The sequence below is a fragment of the Aquarana catesbeiana genome, linkage group LG11, assembly GCF_042186555.1.
Source record: "Aquarana catesbeiana isolate 2022-GZ linkage group LG11, ASM4218655v1, whole genome shotgun sequence".
Taxonomy (NCBI): domain Eukaryota; kingdom Metazoa; phylum Chordata; class Amphibia; order Anura; family Ranidae; genus Aquarana; species Aquarana catesbeiana.
In genome coordinates, this window is record NC_133334.1 from 21,865,058 (window position 1) to 21,878,299 (window position 13,242).

The window sequence follows — 13,242 nt, forward strand, 5'->3', positions numbered from 1 at the left end:
AGTCTAATGCCATCTTTGTTGAACAAGGGGGAGCCTGAGGAGTGTTGAAGCGCTGGTAGACCACCTATAATTTAGTGGTCCACATCTAATGCCACGTACACACGATCGGACTTCTCGTCGGAAAAAGATATGACGGCTTTTCCGACGGGATTCCGCTCAAGTTTGCCTTGCATACACACGGTCACACAAAAGTTTGCTGAACTTATGAACGTCAAGAACGCGGTGACGTACAACACTACGACGAGCCGAGAAAATGAAGCTCAATGCTTCCGAGCATGCGTCGAATTGTTTCCGAGCATGCGTAGGAATTTTGCGCGTCGGAATTGCCACAGACAATCGCATTTTCAGATAGGAACTTTTTCCGACCGAAAAATTGAGAACATCCTCTCGATATTTACTTATCAGTAAGTCCGATGGAGCATACACACGGTCGCATTTTCCGACGAAAAAACTCTCATCGGTCTTTTGCGGGCCGGAATTTCGATCGTGTGTATGCGGCATAAGGGTAAGAGGCTCAGTGTGCTACATTGTCGGAGGATTATACTTTTCACCTACAGTTTACTTCGCAACACACTCTGATTGTTCCCTAGGATTTGTGGACTTTTATGTGTATGAATTTTTAGAAGGCTACATTTGTGTCACATACTCTGGGGGTTTCCAAGAATTTGTGGTCTTCTTTATGAATGGACTTTTAAAGCGCTGCATTTTTTCTCCCCCCAAAAAAAACAACTGATGAACCTTTTTAAATGAAACCTGGAGATCAACTTTGAATGAACATTGAAAACACATCCCAATATTATTTATAAAGCAGGATCATGACTGTCTTGTGCCATCATCTGGTTGGCACACCATTGCACGCCTTTATTTTTCGCAAAATATTGGTAAAACTCATTTTCTGAACAATATTTTTTTTGGAGCAGATCATGCAAAGTCATTACATAAATCAATTTTCCGTGCACCAAATACTTGGTGCACCATCAATAGTTAAAGGTCCCAGGAAAGCACAGCTTGTGAAGTTTTCCTATACCCCCCATGTCAGAATATTTTTCATAATTCTGACACACAGTGAACCTCCTTGAATTCCAAACAGTTTTGTTGATGGGTTTTTCAGTAGGTCATGGTAGTCCTGATAACTTGTACACATTGTATTTGTATACATCTGTCACAGTGAGTTCCTTACCTAAGGCTCATTCACCTCACACATTGCTGGCTAATTATTAATTTCTCTAAAAAAAAAAATGGCAGTTTATGTTGAACTTAATGTCACGGGGAAAAAAAAGCATTTAAAAGACATACAGAACTTGGAAGTAACTTACCCCTGTTCAGAATCAACACATTGTGAAATCCAATGTGGCCGTGAGTAATTGTAAATATACGACAAGGCCTATAAAAATAAGGGTGTTTCCTGTATTTGGTTAAACCTTACTTTATTGTATAATCCTTTTGTACTGTCTGATCTCCCACACTGTTATATACAGGGCTGTGTCACGAGACTCCATGTACCCAAATTGTCTTGGGAGACCCATTGACATAACAAAGTGATGTTATGCAGCTTGGTGAAAAGAGCCCGGGAGGAGGAATCATAAAACATTCTGTACACTTTGCACTGTGTTGGTTTATTAAACCGATTATTATTCTTGTTATTGTCACCCGATTTATACTTTACTGCTGCTAACTAAGTACATCAGGTTTATTTGTTTAGGACTTTATCCAAAACGTATTTTCTCCATCATTGAAGTGACCCAGCAGTTGGGTATCTTGCCGCCTATGGAAGAATGGGACACTCAGTGAAAAATTAAAATCTGTTCAGCTCCCTCTAGTGGCTTTACCCCATGCACTTTCTTTATTGCTTAGTTTAGCTTAGTGCTCTGAGGAGCCTTTCTCAATTTTTTAACCATAGAGGAACCCCTAATATAATTTTCAGGTCTCAATGAACCCTTATTAAAGCCAATTCATCAGGGGTCAATAGGAACAATGCCCCTTATATTGGTGGTCAATAGGAACAATGCCTCTCTTAACCACTTGTCGACCGCTGCATGTACATATACGTCGACAGAATGGCACAGACAGGCAAATGGGCGTACAGGTATGTCCCTTTAAATTTGCCGCCGTGTGGTCACATGCGTGCCGCCGGCGATGCGCGCGCGACCCTGCAGCGAGCTCTTTCCTGCAGTGGTTCTGCTAGACCTGTGATTCTATTCACATGTGTTGTTTGGCTTCTGTGTTCATCTATTGGCGTTGCCTGCTGTACTGTGGGTCTATATTCCTTTCCCTTCTATCAATTCCTGGCCTGCCTCCCAGTTTGCTTCCCTATATAAGACATGCTCAGTGCAGCCTGTGTTGCCTGAGCAACTTCCTAGTTCTCTGTGCTCCTGTTTGCCTAGTATTACCTGTATTTAGTGTCTGACTTTCATAGTACTGACCCTGGCTTCATCTACTGTTTGTGCTTGCCTGCCACCCACCCTGACTTTGGCTTGTTTCTTGAATCTTCTATCTTCTGTGATTTGTGCTCTGCATACACAGGTGGTCTCGGTGGACAGGACGTTACGGGGAACATTGGAACACGGATAACTCGTGCTTGTTCACACGAGTTATCCATATGAAACCGGTCTACCAATGTTCCTGTAACGTCCTGTCTACATCATTTGGCACCTTGACAATTAAGTAACTATTCTATAGAAGTTCTTCCTTCCATGGTGTGCGACTAATCTTCTTTTTCTTCAATGGGCGTACCTGGGGGCTACGACCTGGTTCCAGTTTGCCTGAGCAACTTCCTAGTTCTCTGTGCTCCTGTTTGCCTAGTATTACCTGTATTTAGTGTCTGACTTTCAATGTACTGACCCTGGCTTCATCTACCGTTTGTGCTTGCCTGCCGCCCACCCTGACTTTGGCTTGTTTCTTGGATCTTCTATCTCCTGTGATTTGTGCTCTGCATACACAGGTGGTCTCTGAATCTGCAGCTGGGCATACCTGGGCCAGAAAGAGTGTAACAGACTGTGGATAAAGATTTCCTTGTGGGTGCTGGCCCTGGCTCACCACTGTCAATAGTAATTGAAGAAAAAGAAGATTGGTCAAGGTGCCAAAGGACGTAGACAGGACGTTACCGGGAACATTGGAACGCGGATAACTCGTGCTTGTTCACACAAGTTATCCGTTTGAACCCGGTCTACCAATGGTCCTGTAACGTCCTGTCTATGTCCTTTGGCACCTTGACAATTAAGTAACTATTCTATAGAAGTTCTTCCTTCCATGGTGTGCGACTAATCTTCTTTTTCTTCAATGGGCGTACCTGGGGGCTGCGACCTGGTTCCAGTTTGCTGCAAGTCCATCCCCACCATCAGGGGCCCTGGTTAAGAAGCAGGCCGGGGCTTAGACTCCGCACCCTGGGGAACCCTAAGTTGGCTTTTTACAGGGTCTCACTAACACTGAAGTCTCTCACACCATCAAATAGGTGGTTCACCAGCCACAACTCAAGGAACCTCTAGCAACCTCTGCAGGAAGTCCAGGGTTCCACTGAACCCTGGTTGAGAATGGCAGAATATATCCCTCCAACTCTGTTGGATCAGAACTTCTTGTGTGGGGGATAGCCATCTCCTGGTGAATTCCAAAGACCACTTTTTGGGCTACACAAATCCAAAAGGAAAAGACTGGCTGCACTCTGAAAAAACTTCCAGCACTGGTAAATGTAATCGTTCATGCACCATGAACAAAGAGTTCCTGCCTTGGACCTTCTCCACTGAGATTTTTTACCCATAAGGTTGGGTTTAATCATAGAGGCTTCCACTGCTCACTGTACCAGAGCAGTAAGTGCCTTTTGGGCCATATATCATTTGGTTTCTCATATTTGTAAAGATGCAACCTGGTCTTTCCTTCTGTCCACATGTTTCTCAAATTCTATAGGGTGAATGTGACTTCATCTGTAGATTCTAGCTTCAGCAGTAAGGTCCTGCAGGAGACTGTATGATCACCATTTTTTTTCCTGGGCTGAAGAGTTTGCTACTTTGGTTCTTTTTAGGTGTCCTTGGCCCACCCCTAAATTTTGAGACTGGTTTTAGATTTCCCAAATGTAAACACATCTATGGTGTTGTGTCCTTCAGTTAACAATAGTGATAATAGGATTTTTTATACTCACTGTAAAATAATTTTCTCCTATGTTCATTGAGGAATGTTCTCTTCTATTTGGTTCTTGCTTAGTTGGTTTGTTGCAATTATGATTGGTTGTCAGTTTTAGGAAGACCTTACCTTCTGCTACTTTCCCTTTAGTTTTGCTGCTTGCTACAACTGAGTTATACAGCAGGTAGAGGGGTTTAGCCATGATAGGAAGCTGGCCCCTTTTCGTTTTTAATTAGTGTCCAATCCTGCAGGCAGCAGTATCTATATGAATTTGTGAACACAAAACAAAATACATTTTTTGGTGAGTACTATTTTTTTATAGCAGCAGAGATCCTGTCAGTATCAGTCACTCAGTGCGTGTTCCTGATTCTAGCTGAAAGATTTTATGGACACAAACAGCAGTTTGAAATGCGTTGGCCTGGTGTTGGGGGCATGGCCTGGTTGGAGTCCAGGCTGAGGTTGCCACTTACACACTCACCTCAGGGATCACATAGATGTGCAGCCATAGGGGGAGCTTCCTTACATCGAATCTTCACCAGGAGCCGGGGCAAGCTCCCTCCCATGTAAGCCCTCTCAGAGGCGGATGCTCAGGACTAGTACCCTGCCTAGAAAGCCTGAGCGGCACACCATGCCATTTTCCGGCAAATATTTTTCAGGTAGTTGTTGAGCAAAATAGATGTTTGCCTATCATATGCTTTCCATTGAAACTGATCAACAACTGAAACATTTCTACAAGGAAGCCTGCAGCTGGGAATAAAAAGGTAAACACACTCCTGACTGCTACAGCAGCGGGGAGTTTGTTTACACGTCGGTGCTGCTGCCGATGTAACCCTTACATGGGCGGCAGCAAACAGGTTAAAGTATAACTAAAATTTTAGATAGTGTGTAAAAAGATTAGAACCCCTGTTAAGTTTTTTTTTTTTTTTAATGTCAATATTTCTTTATTGTATCAAAATAAAGTGGTACAATGATAGAAACTGAAACAGGTTCAAACTATCAGTTGGTATCCAATGTTAACATAACAACAAAGTAATCCGAGAAAAGTATTGTCATTTGCACTATAGACAAAGGTAACATATTATTAGTCATGAACATGCAAGATACAGTTATCGAAGAGAGAGGAGAGGAGGAGGGGGGAGAGGAGAATCCCCTGTTACGTTTTTTAGGTAGGGAGATTCCCTCTCTCTTTTTGTCCTGGTGACAATGTCACTAGAACTGAAAGTAAGATAAATGTAAAAATTTGAACACTCATTCCTGCAGCTAGCTGCATTCTTCATTGATGCATGAGGGGAGATCTTCCATAGGGACATTTGTTCTGGATATACGTATATTCCACTTTGGAAAGATTTACTTTTTTTTGTAGTTCTTTGTTTTTAATATTTGCAGTCATACAGATATCTATACTTGCATAGTTACATATCATGACTAGGGTTGCTACCTTTTCTTCAAGCCAAACCCAAAAACTTCAGCGGCGCACAGTATTTTTTTTTTTTTAAGGGGGAACGTTCTGGACTCTGTTGTAGGGAGGAACTCTGATGCAAGGGAGGTTACTGCTCACAAAAGCCCCCACTTCCATCAGAATTCCCAGTATTCCCCCTTAATTTAGGGTTCCCAAACCCCCCTTACATCAGTGTCTGCAGAGCAACACTTACATCTTAGTCCCCCTCACCTTGGTGTACTCATTCAGGTAGGAGAGAGAAGGGGGAGACTTAGGTTGGAGGCAACTGAGGATGGTGTACTCACTCAGGTAGGAGAGAGAGGGGAGAGAAGGTGGAGACTTAGGTTGAAGGCACCTGAGGATGGAGGCTCAGACGTCGACACCTTTCATCCACCATGTACTGTATTAGCTGGCTGCTGGGCTTCAAATTTCCCACCCACACATAGGCAGACACAGAGGGGAAGGGGCAAGAGAAGGAGGCGCAGATCGAGCCCTCTCTCCTTTCCTACCCATGTGGGGTGTTCAGCTCCATGCTAACAACTTTTTTTTAACAAACATTCGATTTCACAAATATATTACTGGTATGTGCATGTGTTTTTCGGCTGTGATGCTTCCATATTTAACACAAGGTTCGCCCTGTTGTATTCTAGAAATCTAGACTTTGTTTTCTCTATTCCAGAGCAACTCCAACCATTATCTCCTCCATGCCCCTGAAGAAGAGATTTACCCCAAATTTCCCAAAATGCGTCGGGATATAGGAGAAGTGCTTTTTCTCATATTATATATGGATATCATGTACTATTTTATGTATGGTGCTGTTTCACACCGTCATACTGTTTTATGAAATAATAATTTTTTTCTATGCTTCTAAAATAAGGTGTCTTCAAAAGTTTGCCTTCAAAGTCCCACAGTACCGGGGGGTACTTGTTCTCTCTAAATATAGCCCATGTGGGGTGAGGGGCAGAATTGTACTGGCTCTGGGCAGTGTGCGAGAGAGTGTCATAGACACTCAGTTTAGGCAACTGCAGTTAGTCCTCCAGACAGTTGGCAGCCCTGGTGATTAGGGTGAGCCCAGGCACACCTGACCCATGAGCATGCCTATGCACTCGGTGGTTGTGGTACTCGGTTACTTGAAGCCACAGTCCAATCTAAATAATGTGTCCAGGTTTCAAGTGGTCTGAAACCTGGACACATGATCCAAAATCTGAACTGTGAATCCCGGACAGGTGGCAACCCTGATCATGACATGTCAGAATTAATATATACTTAGCACACATAATCATAATCAAAGTGGTAGTAAACTCTCAATTTTTATTTTTCCAAATAAGTATGCCTATTATAAAGCTTACCTGTAGGCTAAATAAATATCTCCTAAATGTGCACCGTTTAGGAGATATTCTAGTGACATCACCGGCGCATGCGCTCTGAAGGAACAGCATACCCGTGCCATTCCTTTAAAGTTTTGTGCCGTGGTCATGACATTATCGCAGCTCAGCCATTCATGCGGGCACAGCCGGAAGGAAGACTGGGTGAAGATGGAAGCCTCTGCGGCGATGACAGGACATTGCTGGTGGGCTTCGTTTCAAGTTAAGTCTTTCACAATGTGCTAGTATGCAATGCATGCATTCTGTGATTAATGAGTCGGGGTGAATCACAGCGGCCCTTACCACATGATTATCTATCTCCAATGACAGCTAATCATGAAGTAAACACAAGCTGGTCATCGGCCTTTCTTTCCTCACAGCGTGAGGAGAGATAAAGGGGGCCAATAACCGGCTTGAGTTAAAGGCACATCTGCACTGATAATCAGGGCACTCATGATCAGTGCCCTGATCATCAGTACAGTCCCTAAAGTGCCAACCAGTGCTACCAATCAGTGCCCACCAATGCTCCTAATCAGTGCTGCAAATCAGTGCCTCCTCATCAGTGTCACCTATCAGTGCTGCCTACCAGTGCCACCTATCAGTGCTGCCCATCAGTGCCACCTATCAGTGCCCTTCAGTGCCGCCTTGCAGTGCCGCCTATCAGTGCAGCCTCATCAGTGCGCCTCCTCATCAGTGCCCATCAATGCCACCTATCAGTGTCCATCAGTGCCGCCTCATCAGTGCAGCCTCATCAGCGCACATAAGTAAAGAAGAAAAATTGCCTGTTTCCAAAATTTTATAACAAACTATGACTTTTGTTTGGTTTAGCAAAAAAAAAAAAATCCAAAAGAAAGCTCTACTTGTGAAAAAAAAATGATAAGAAATTTCATAGGGATACAGTGTTGCACGGCCGTGCAATTGTCATTCAAAGTGTGACAGCGCTGAAAACTAAAAATTTGCCTGGGCAGATAGGGGGAGAAAGTGCCCGGTAGGCAAGTGGTTAAACAAGGCCATACTCATTCCGCTATAGAAAGAAAGGTAAGTAGATTAAGCCGAGTCACTGGATTATCTATTGCCTCTAGTTTATTCCAGATTTTCTCATTTTTTTTAATTCATAAATACGCACCTTTGTTTCATCTTTATAAATCAGCTGCAAAACATCCTACATTTTATTTGGTATTACTAAAGTCAGGCCACACATTTACAGAAGCCTAACAATAACGGTCTTTGCATTAAGCCAGCAGTTTTCACTTAAACCTTGTAAAACCCTGGTTGGCCCCTCTCCATGTAATGTTAAGTGTAGACGAGGACATGAAAACTATACGGGTATCAGTGCCGTCCAGGAAATTGTGCCAAAGTCTTCACAATTAGACTTTTCTTTGGTCCTCTACGGCTGATCCAGCGGTGGTATGAAATATTCCCAAATTGCAGGCAGCTGTGGCTTAGGCAGGAGAATTGACCACAATGGCTATACGAGGCCAGGGAAATCTGCCGTGTTAGCCATGTTTATATGGTGTGAGCCCATGTTCATGTGGACTTCTTATGTTAGGAATGTTAATCCAAAGAGATTTGCTCCTAAAGAGTAACTCCACTTTTGTTGAGAAAAAAAACCAAAACATTCCCCTCCGCGTGACCTATGTACATTGCAGGGATTTTACCAAACTTTGTTGCAGATTCCTACCTTTTGTTATTCTGAAGACATCACTGTGTGTTTCTCCGTGTCCATGGGCCGAGTGAGTCTAATAGGAGTGGTTTCATATTTATCAACCAGCTGCTGCAGCTGTAGGGCTCTAGTGAGAAAAGTGGCAGGGTCTGCATCTCTTTAGACGTGATTTACTATTGGGTGTATCTTAACAAAAATGAAATTTTTGTTGCAGGGGGTGCCAAAAACCTGACTTGTATCTTAGTCAGACTTCTGGGAAAATCAGTGAGCCAATCACACTCTCTCTTCTCTCCCATGCAGCTGCTGCTGGCTGACACAGGGGATCAGGTGACTGGACCGGGCTGGAAATAGGTAAGTACATACAGTACATCTTTCTTACACAGGTTAGCATAGGTGTTAGGAGGGGGGAGGGGACAGTTTAAGGTTGGTTAGATGCTAGCTTGAATGTTACTGTAAAGAGGAACTAAGCCCCCCTATCTATCCTTTACAGCCAAGGAAGCTGCCATCTTAGCCTCTGTCTGACCTGAAGTTGCCATGAGGCTCTTAGCGACTGAGGGTCTGAGCCAGCTGCCGGTCAGGCTTCTGGATGGATCCCTCTATTAGTCGGGGTCTTTCCAGAGCCTGGACCAGCTGTGTGAAGTAGGTGCTTCCAAAAGATTAATATTTTTCTGCTGTTGTGTTCATGCTCTGGGGTTGCTCAGATCAGCTGTGTTTATGTGTTCAGACCAAATGTTACAATATATCTATTTGCAACATTTGTTCTTAGGTTGATTTGCTAGGTTGGTGGATCTGGGAAGGAAGACTTAACTCTGCTGGCCAGGTTTCTAGCTACTTTGCTGAAGGTACTGCCCTGACTGAAGGTTGGTAAAGACTGCCAATTTGTAGCTGTTACCCTGTTGTTCTGAGCCCCCTTATGGGGGGGGGCCCAGTCGGGGTCCCCAATTGGGTCTGGAACCTGAGGGCTTACTTGAACTTATAGATATCAGTTATGGACTTACTACCTTTTGTGGATTGCTGCCAAATCATGTATGCCAAGGCTAGGTTCACTTCACACATATGCGGCTCTGAGAGCCGCGTTTTGCACGGGCACGGCAGCCCATTCATGTGAATGGACTGCCGTGCCTCCTGAAACACAAAGCATTTTTCTGTACAGGTGATTGTGGCTACGGGAACGGGTATAGACCCACAGGGGGAAACACCCACACAGATGTAAACCTAGTCAGTTTGTTGACTTTAACTACTTCAGTAAAAGCACTTTGTTTTACATCTGAATTGCCTGGTCTGAAGTCTCTCTAAAGGTGTTTAAGCATGGCGTAACAAAGAACAGGGTTTACATCAGGGAACTGAAGGTTAGAGAAGATACAGTACAGTGTCTAACAAGCAGAATGTTGTCCAGAGGAGGCTATAATGCTATTTCCAAGGACTACCATATTTGTGTCACTTGTGACGTAAGTAACCAGCCAGGAGATGGGTGACATGGCAAGGATGACAGTCACTCTGGAAGTGAAGGGGTGTCATACTTGGCCCCTTCATTAACGGTTGGCTTCCTGCATTTTGGGACAAGAACCCTGGCACGGATGTCTGGGGACCTAGCCTGGGAGTCACGAGAAGAGAGATGTAGTGGGGCCCCGGGTGAGAGAACAAACATGGGGTTATTGAAAAGTCGATAGTTGGGCCAGTTGCATGGAGTGAGGTGACAGGAATTGCTGAGTTGGTGGAGACTCGTACATGCTCCGCGGTACCAGCTCAGAAATGCTGCACACCTGAGGAAATTTTGATCTCTAACAGACGTTGTGTCCGAAGTGCTTAGTCTTAACAGTGTTTGTCATGGATCACTTTGATCATGGATAACAAGTTTGGTCATGGTCATCACTTAAAGAGTCAACTATGCAAGTTGCTTCTCGCTTCTGAGTCTGGAGTTCTGACTTAATGTTGATTTCACACGATTGCAAGCTCCCGCCTAAGGTTTAGGCATTATTGAATACCATTCCACAGTGTCCCCACTAGGGCACCTTAAGCCCTGCCAACAAGTCGACAGCGGGTCACAGGAGTGCAGAACGAAGTGCACTCCTGTGGCCGATAGAAGAACAACCCTTTTTTTTTAATTTAGATAGAGTGGAGATGGATCGTGTGTACACAAGTCCGCCAGACAAAAGTCCAAAGTACAAACATGCATGCTCGGAAGCAAGGACGAGCCAGAAGCGGTCGGTCTTGTAAACTAGCGTTCGTAATGGAGAATTAACATTCACGACGTAGCAAATTATGAAATCTCGAAATGCAGCGCACATTCTCTTCTTCTTTAATGGGATAATAATGAAGCTGCTTTGCTGGTGATACTGATGGAGTTATTGCAAACAAATTTTAAAAGGCTTTTTTTCTAGTGATATTAAGAATAATATTATTATGCTTGTAATTTTTATTTTGGTGCAAGTTACCACAACACCATTATCCCGTAGTTTTTAAGATCAAAGATACAACTATGTTGGTGTTCTTTGTTAATTTTACATTGTATTTTTTAAAATGTAACTGCCTACTCCCAAACTGTCATTTGAAGTAAAACACATAGACAAGTATTATTCTCCACAATTTTTTTATTGTGCATTAAAAACTGAAAACAAATTAGACATGCTATCTGCCAATAGAACTTAACCAAAAAGTGCATTCTATGTATCCAAAAATATAGAAAATATAACTAATCAAATCATTATTATTCAACCAAAAAATAAAATAAAAGCCTCATGCATGTGTTCTGCTTCTTAATATAGGGGGTCAGCAATGCCAAGAGTTGATGAAAGCAGGGGTCCGTCATCTGGAGATCATTCTGAAAATCATCTGGATTATTCTCCTGGAGCTCCCGCAGCAAAGGCATATGACATAATTGGTCACGATTAATAAAGCAACCAATTTTTGGTCCAAGAAATCCTCTTCCCCCTCCTGTTCCTGGATTGGACTTGGGTCAAAGCAATAACTCCAAGGCCAGTAATAAATAACACGTTATCTCCTCCGATTCCACAACATGGCTGGTTGACGAACGGGCGTTCAGAAATTAACTGAAAAGTGCGAAATTAAAAGTGCGAATCAACACTCACCAAACTTCTACAAACACGAAATTAGCAGAAGGAGCACATAGGGGGGAGCCTGACAATTGAACTTCCTCTTTTTTGGCTCGTAGTACGTCTAGTATGTCACTACGTTTGTTTTTGTTGGCCGACAATTGTGTACCGTTTGTATGCAAGACAAAATCCAGACACACGCCTTTGGACAAAAGTCAGAGGTTTTGTCTGCGGAAAATCTGATCATGTGTACGAGGCTTTAGGGAGATTCACCCTTCCTATTTGTCCTGTTCACCATTTTCATTGAAGGTGAAGGTAAAAGAAAATCCTGAATTCTGGGTTGCCCCCAGAAAAGTAAAGAGGAGAAATTTATTAGGCATGCTTTGGATAAACAATTTAGAGGAAAGCTGCTGGAGTGGAGTGGGATCACTGTTCTTCATAAAGTAGCCAATGCAAACTTGACTAGAGGATTGATGTCGGAAATATATGAAAACATATGTGAAGTGGCGATAAATGGGAAAGAAGAACTCCCTTGTAAACGTCGATTGGTAGAAGATTTGAGAGATATAACAGAGGAACAATGGAGATATATATTAGATACTGGACCGCTGGTATCCTTATCCCCATCACAAAGAACTTCCCATTTTTTGCTTTTTCACAGAACATACTACACCCCCCGAAAGCTATTTTTACTTGGGCGGAGACCCGATGTTAAATGTCCAAGGTGTGAAGATCTGAGGGGAGATCTCATCCATATCTCATCCAAAGTTACATAGATACTGGAGGAAGGTTATTGACACCATGGAATTTGTTTTTGGTGTCAACTTTGAGCTGAACCCAGCGATATGTATCTTGGGATGTATAAGAGATGAGAACATTGAAAATAATAAACATATGGCAATAATTAGGTGTTTGTTCTTTTTTTTTTTTTTTTAAACTTACCATAAACACCCTGTTGCTATTTAGTCCTCGTAATCTGCGAGGTTACCCAGCATGCACTAGAGCTGGGCGATTTTCTCCAAAAAAAAATCAGCAATTTTTTAAAAAAATACTCGATTCACGATTCAAATCGAGTTTTTTTTTTTTTTTTTGATGGACACCGGGCCGGTCCTGAGGAGCTGCAGGCAGGAGTTTTTAGGCGAGGCCGCGGCTTCGGCCTAGTCCGCAGCGTCCGGCCTCGCGGACTGGGCCGAAGCCACAGCCTCGCCTAAAAACTCCTGCCCGCAGCTGCTCAAATTTTCAGCAAATCATTTTTTTTTTTTTTTTACCAGGACCGGTGCTAATACCGCGCCGGTCCTGGTGAAAAAAAAAAAAATCGATTTGCTGAAAATTTGAATCGATTTGACCTCTCAACTCGATTCAAGATTCAAATCGACTTTTTCCCCAGCCCTAGCATGCACCTCTCCAAAGCTAATCCAGGAAGCAATCTGGATTGGGCTTCACATGTCCACAATCATGATGGCAATGGCCACAAACGGAGGAAGAGAATATTCCAGTAAGTAATTTATATTTTGCATAAATCGATCATGATCTTTGTATACTCCTTTTTTTATTTCATTAGTAATAATGCTAGAATCTTTAAAAAAATAATAATAATTTTTTCGCCAGAAC

At 43.0% G+C, this 13,242-nt stretch overlaps 1 long non-coding RNA gene across 1 annotated transcript in view; it reads left to right on the forward strand.

Moving 5' to 3' along the window:
• The window catches only part of LOC141112939 (uncharacterized), an 83,725-nt gene extending 71,022 nt beyond the window's left edge, over positions 1-12,703 (forward strand). Inside the window, exons 2-3 of the long non-coding RNA XR_012236661.1 lie at positions 8,879-8,929; positions 11,344-12,703. This is a non-coding gene — a long non-coding RNA (uncharacterized lncRNA). The remainder of the gene's footprint in view (positions 1-8,878; positions 8,930-11,343) is intronic.
• Positions 12,704-13,242: the final 539 nt, after the last annotated feature.